We start from the raw sequence: 6806 nt of genomic DNA, 5'->3' as shown, positions 1-6806 counted from the left end.
AATTTCGTCCACCAAGTTTTTGGCGCCGTTGCCGGGGATTGTTCGAGTATGGACAACTGACGGTTCATCTTGTTGCTCAGATTAGGTAATTTTCTTTTCAAAACTTTTTCAAAAATCTTTTTCAAAATTTTTCTTTTCTTTTTCGTTTTTCCAAACTTTATTTTCGAAAAATATAATAAAAATACAAAAAATCATAAAATCATAAAAATAAAAAATATTTTGTGTTTCTTGTTTGAGTCTTGAGTCAATTTTTAAGTTTGGTGTCAATTGCATGTTTTTAAAATTTATGCATTATTTTCGAAAATTCCATGCGTTCATAGTGTTCTTCATGATCTTCAAGTTGTTCTTGACAAGTCTTCTTGTTTGATCTTGATGTTTTCTTGTTTTGTGTTGTTTGTTGTTTTTCATATGCATTTTTTGTTTGTTAGAGTTCATGCATTAAAGATTTCTAAGTTTGGTGTCTTGCATGTCTTCTTTGCATAAAATTTTTTTCAAAAATATGTTCTTGATGTTCATCATGATCTTCAAAGTGTTATTGGTGTTCATCTTGACATTCATAGTGTTCTTGCATGCATTCCTTGTTTTGATCCAAAAAGAAAAGAGAAAAACACAATTATGACGTTTTAATTTTAATTATTTTTCTCTCTCATAATTAAAATTTCAAAAATCAAAAAAATATCTTTTCCTTATTTCCCTCCAAATTTTCGAAATTTTGGGTTGACTTGGTCAAAAAATTTTAAAATTAGTTGTTTCTTACAAGTCAAGTCAAAATTTCAATTTTAAAAATCTTATCTTTTTAAATTCTTTTTCAAATTATTTTCAAAATCTTTTTCTTATCTTTATATCAAATTTTCGAAAACTCACTAACAATTAATGTGATTGATTCAAAAATTTGAAGTTTGTTACTTTCTTGTTAAGAAAGGTTCAATCTTTAAGTTCTAGAATCTTATCTTGTAGTTTCTTGTTAGTGAAGTAAGTAATTTTAAATTTAAAAGTTAAATCTTTTTCAAACATATCTTATCATATCTTTTTCAAAATTTTATCTTTTTCAAAAATTTAATTTCAAAATATCTTATCTAACTTCTTATCTTTTTATCTTTTCAAATTTGATTTTAATATCTTTTTCAACTAACTCTTTGACTTTGTGTTTGTTTCTTATCTTTTTCAAAACCACCTAACTACTTTTCCCTCTCTAATTTTCGAAAATATCTCATCTCTTTTTCAAAAAAACTCTTTTTGTTTTAAATTTCAATTTTAATCTTATCTTATCTTTAATTTTCAAAAATACTAACCTCTTTTTCAAAATTATTTTCAAAATTCTCCCTCTCTTTTCTTATTCTATTTAATTATTTATTTACTAACACTTCTCTTCACCTCTCTTCATCTAAAAATCCGAACTTATTCTTCTTCACTCTTCTCCCCTTTCTTCTTCTACTAACATAAAGGAATCTCTATACTGTGACATAGAGGATTCCTCTTCTTTTCTTGTTTTCTTCTCTTTCATATGAGTAGGAACAAGAAAAAAGGAACTCTTGTTGAAATTGATCCTGAACCTGAAAGGACTCTGAAGAGAAAACTAAGAGAAGCTAAATTACAATAATCTAAAGGTAACCTTTCAGAAATATTAGAACAAGAGAAGGAGATGGCAGCCGAACCCAACAACAATAATGCAAGGAGAATGCTTGGTGACTTCACAAAACCAACGTCCAAATTTGATGGAAGAAGCATCTCCATTCCTGCCATTGGAGCCAATAATTTTGAGCTGAAACCTCAGCTAGTTGCCTTAATGCAACAAAACTGCAAGTTCTATGGACTTCCATCTGAAGATCCTTATCAGTTTTTAACTGAGTTCTTGCAGATCTGTGAGACTGTTAAGACGAATGGAGTAGATCCTAAAGTCTACAGGCTGATGCTTTTCCCTTTTGCTGTAAGAGACAGAGCTAGAATATGGTTGGATTCACAACCTAAGGATAGCCTGGACTCCTGGGAGAAGCTAGTCACGGCCTTCTTGGATAAATTCTTTCCTCCTCAAAAGCTGAGCAAGCTTAGAGTGGATGTTCAGACCTTCAAACAAAAAGATGGTGAATCCCTCTATGAAGCTTGAGAAAGATACAAGCAGTTGACCAAAAGGTGTCCATCTGACATGTTTTCAGAATGGACCATATTAGATATATTCTATTATGGTCTATCTGAGTTTTCAAAAATGTCATTGGACCATTCTGCAGGTGGATCCATCCACCTAAAGAAAACACCTACAGAAGCTCAAGAACTCATTGACATGGTTGCAAATAACCAATTCATGTACACTTCTGAGAGGAATTCCGTGAATAATAGGACACCTCAGAGGAAGGGAGTTCTTGAAATTGATGCTCTGAATACCATATTGGCTCAGAACAAAGTGTTGACTCAGAAAGTCAACATGATCTCTCAAAGTCTGAATGGATGGCAAAATGCATCCAACAGTACTAAAGAGGCAGCTTCTGAAGAAGCTTATGATCCTGAGAACCCTGCAATGGCAGAGGTTAATTACATGGGTGAACCTTATGGAAACACCTATAATTCATCATGGAGAAATCATCCAAATTTCTCATGGAAGGATCAACAAAAGCCTCAACAAGGCTTTAACAATGGTGGACGCAATAGGCTGAGCAATAGCAAGCCTTTTCCATCATCTTCTCAGCAACAGACAGAGAATTCTGAACAAAACACTTCTAATTTAGCCAATTTAGTTTCTGATCTGTCAAAAGCCACTTTCAGTTTCATGAGTGAAACAAGATCCTCCATCAGAAATCTAGAGGCACAAGTGGGCCAGCTGAGTAAGAAAGTCATTGAAACTCCTCCCAGTATTTTCCCAAGCAATACAGAAGAGAATCCAAAAGGAGAGTGCAAGGCCATTGATGTGATCAATATGGCCGAATGCACAAGGGAGGAGAAGGACGAAAATCCTAGTGAGGAAGACCTCCTGGGACGTCTCTCAAGCAAGAAGGAGTTTCCTATTAAGGATCCAAAGGAATCTGAGGCTCATATAGAGACCATAGAGATTCCATTAAATCTCCTTCTGCCATTCATGAGCTCTGAAGACTATTCTTCCTCTGAAGAGGATGAAGATGTGACTGGAGAGCAAGTTGCTCAATATTTAGGAGCTATCATGAAGCTGAATGCCAAGTTGTTTGGTAATGAGACTTGGGAAAGTGAACCTCCCTTGCTCATTGGTGAACTAGACACCTGGATTCAGAAAATTTTACCTCAAAAGAGACAAGATCTTGGCAAGTTCTTAATACCTTGTACCATAGGCACCATGACCTTTGAAAAAGCTCTATGTGATCTGGGGTTAGGGATAAATCTTATGCCACTCTCTGTAATGGAGAAGCTGGGGATCATTGAGGTACAACCTGCCTTGTTCTCATTACAATTGGCAGACAAGTCATTAAGACAAGCTTATGGAGTAGTAGAGGACGTGTTAGTAAAGGTTGAAGGCCTTTACATCCCTGCTGATTTCATAATATTAGACACTGGGAAGGAAGAGGATGAATGCATCATTCTTGGAAGACCTTTCCTAGCTACAGCAGGAGCTGTGATAGATGTCAACAGAGGTGAATTAGTCCTTCAATTGAATAGGGACTACCTGGTGTTTAAGGCACATGGCCATCCCTTTGTGACAAAAGAGAGTGAGCACAATGAGCTTCTCTCAGTTCAGAGTCAAGAAGAGCCCCCACAGTCAAACTCTAAGTTTGGTGTTGGGAGGCCACAACCAAACACTAAGTTTGGTGTTAAGACCCCATATCCAAACTCTAAGTTTGGTGTTGGGACTATACAACATTGACCTGATCACCTGTGAGGCTCCATGAGAGCCCACTGTCAAGCTAATGACATTAAAAGAGCGCTTGTTGGGAGGCAACCCAATTTCATTTATCTAATTTTTATTTTATTTTATTGTTATTTTGTGTTTTATTAGGTACATGATCATGTGGAGTCACGAAAAAAAATATAAAAATTAAAAACAGAATCAAAAACAGCAGAAGAAAAATCACACCCTGGAGGAAGGACAGACTGGCGTTCAACGCCAGTAAGGAGCATCTGGCTGGCGTTCAACGCCAGAACAGAGCATGAATCTGGCGCTGAACGCCAAAAACAAGCAACATTCTGGCGTTTGAATGCCAGGAATATGCCTTGAGAAAAGCTGGCGCTGAACGCCAGTAACAAGCATGGAATTGGCGTTCAACGCCAGAAACATGCTACACATGGGCGTTAAACGCCCAGAACATGCTACACATGGGCGTTGAACGCCCAGAACGTGCATAACCTTGGCGTTTAAACGCCAGAATGGTATGCAAAGGCATTTTGCATGCCTATTTGGTGTAGGGATATAATTCCTTGACACCTCAGGATCTGTGGACCCCATAGGATCATCTCAGGATCTGTGGACCCCACACGATCCCCACCTAACATATTCCTACCTTACCTCCTAATCCTATAACACTCTTCCCCATGTCACACTTCCCAACAACTTCAATCTCTCTTTCCAATTACCCCCTTCACCACTCACATCCATCCACTCTTCCCCATAAACCCCACCTACCTTCAAAATTCAAAAACACTTTCCCACCCAAACCCACCCTACATGGCCGAACCTACCCTCTCCCCTTTCCCTATATATACCCTTCCATTCTACTTCATTTTCACACAACACAAACCCCCTCTTCTACACCTTGGCCGAAACACCATCCCTCACTCTCATCCATATTTTCTTCTTCTTCTTCTTCTCTTCTTTCTTCTCTTTCTCGAGGGCGAGCAATATTTTAAGTTTGGTGTGGTAAAAGCATAAGCTTTTTGTTTTTCCATTACCATCAATGGCACCTAAGGCCGGAAAATCCTCTAGAAAAGGAAAAGGGAAGACAAAAGCTTCCACCTTCGAGTCATGGGAGATGGAAAGATTCATCTCCAAAAGCCATCAAGACCACTTCTATGATGTTGTGGCAAAGAAGAAGGTGATCCCTGAGGTCCCTTTCAAGCTCAAGAAAAATGAGTATCCGGAGATCCGACATGAGATCCGAAGGAGAGGTTGGGAAGTCCTAACCAACCCCATGCAACAAGTTGGAGTCTTAATGGTTCAAGAGTTCTATGCCAATGCATGGATCACTAGGAACCATGATCAAAGTATGAACCCGAGTCCAAAGAATTATCTCACAATGGTTCGGGGAAAATACTTAGATTTTAGTCCAGAGAATGTGAGGTTGGCGTTCCACTTGCCCATGATGCAAGGAGATGTACGCCCCTACACTAGAAGGGTCAACTTTAATCAAAGGTTGGACCAAGTCCTAATGGACATATGTATGGAAGGAGCTCAATGGAAACGAGACTCCAAAGGTAAGCCAGTTCAACTAAGAAGACTGGACCTCAAGCCTGTGGCTAGAGGATGGTTGGAGTTCATTCAACGCTCCATCATTCCCACTAGCAACCGATCTGAAGTTACTGTGGATTGGGCCATCATGATTCATAGCATCTTGATTGGAGAGGAAGTAGAAGTTCATGAAGTCATCTCCAATGAAATCTACAAAATAGCCGAAAAGCCCTCCACCATGGCAAGGCTAGCTTTTCCTCACCTTATTTGCCATCTATGTTACTCAGCTGGAGTTATCATAGAAGGAGACATCTCTATTGAGGAGGATAAACCCATCACCAAGAAGAGGATGGAGCAAGCAAGAGAGACCCTCCACGGATCTCAAGAGATGCATGAGGAAGCTCATCATCAAAGAAATCCCTGAGATGCCTCAAGGGATGCACTTTCCTCCCAACAACTATTGGGAACAACTCAACACTTCCTTAGAAGATTTGAGCTACAATGTGGAACAATTAAGGGTGGAACATCATGAGCACTCCATCATTCTCCATGAAATAAGAGATGATCAAAGAGCAATGAGGGAGGAGCAACAAAGGAAAGGAAGGGACATAGAAGAGCTTAAGGACATTGTTGGTCCTTCGAGAAGAAGACGCCACTAAGGTGGATTCATTCCTTGTTCTTATTTCTTTCTGCTTTTCGGTTTTTATGTTGTGTTCATTTATGTTTTGTGTCTCTACTTCATGATCATTAGTGTTTAGTAACTATGTCTTAAAGTTATGAATAATTCCATTAATCCTTCACCTCTCTTAAATGAAAAATATTTTTAATCAAAAGAACAAGAAGTACATGAATTTTGAATTTATCCTTGAATTTAGTTCAATTATATTGATGTGGTGACAATACTTTTTGTTTTCTGAATGAATACTTGAACAGTGCATATTTTTGATCTTGTTGTTTATAAATGTTAAAACTGTTGGCTCTTGAAAGAATGACGAACAAAGAGAAATGTTATTGACAATCTAAAAAATCATGAAAATTGATTCTTGAAGCAAGAAAAAGCAGTGAAAAGTAAAAAGCTTGCAAAAAAATGGCGAAAAAAATAGAAAGAAAAAGAAAAAGCAAGCAGAAAAAGCCAATAGACCTTAAAACCAAAAGGCAAGGGTAAAAAGGATCCAAGGCTTTGAGCATCAATGGATAGGAGGGCCCAAGGAAATAAAATCCAGGCCTAAGCGGCTAAATCAAGCTGTCCCTAACCATGTGCTTGTGTCATGCAGGTCCAAGTGAAAAGCTTGAGACTAAGTGGTTAAAGTCGTGATCCAAAGCAAAAGAGTGTGCTTAAGAGCTCTGGACACCTCTAACTGGGGACTCTAGCAAAGCTGAGTCACAATCTGAAAAGGTTCACCCAGTCATGTGTCTGTGGCATTTATGTGGGTGGTAATACTGGAAAATAAAGTGCTTAGGGCCA

General features: G+C 38.0%; 1 non-coding gene across 1 annotated transcript; it reads right to left on the bottom strand.

Moving 5' to 3' along the window:
• Positions 1-2041: 2041 nt before the first annotated feature.
• Positions 2042-2145, bottom strand: LOC112719034 (small nucleolar RNA R71). The gene has a single exon (XR_003161354.1). It is a non-coding gene; the product is annotated as a small nucleolar RNA R71 (small nucleolar RNA).
• Between the last annotated feature and the right edge of the window lie 4661 nt (positions 2146-6806).

The sequence above is a fragment of the Arachis hypogaea genome, chromosome 10, assembly GCF_003086295.3.
Source record: "Arachis hypogaea cultivar Tifrunner chromosome 10, arahy.Tifrunner.gnm2.J5K5, whole genome shotgun sequence".
In the NCBI taxonomy this organism is placed as follows: domain Eukaryota; kingdom Viridiplantae; phylum Streptophyta; class Magnoliopsida; order Fabales; family Fabaceae; genus Arachis; species Arachis hypogaea.
This window is presented reverse-complemented; position numbering and strand designations above follow the sequence as displayed.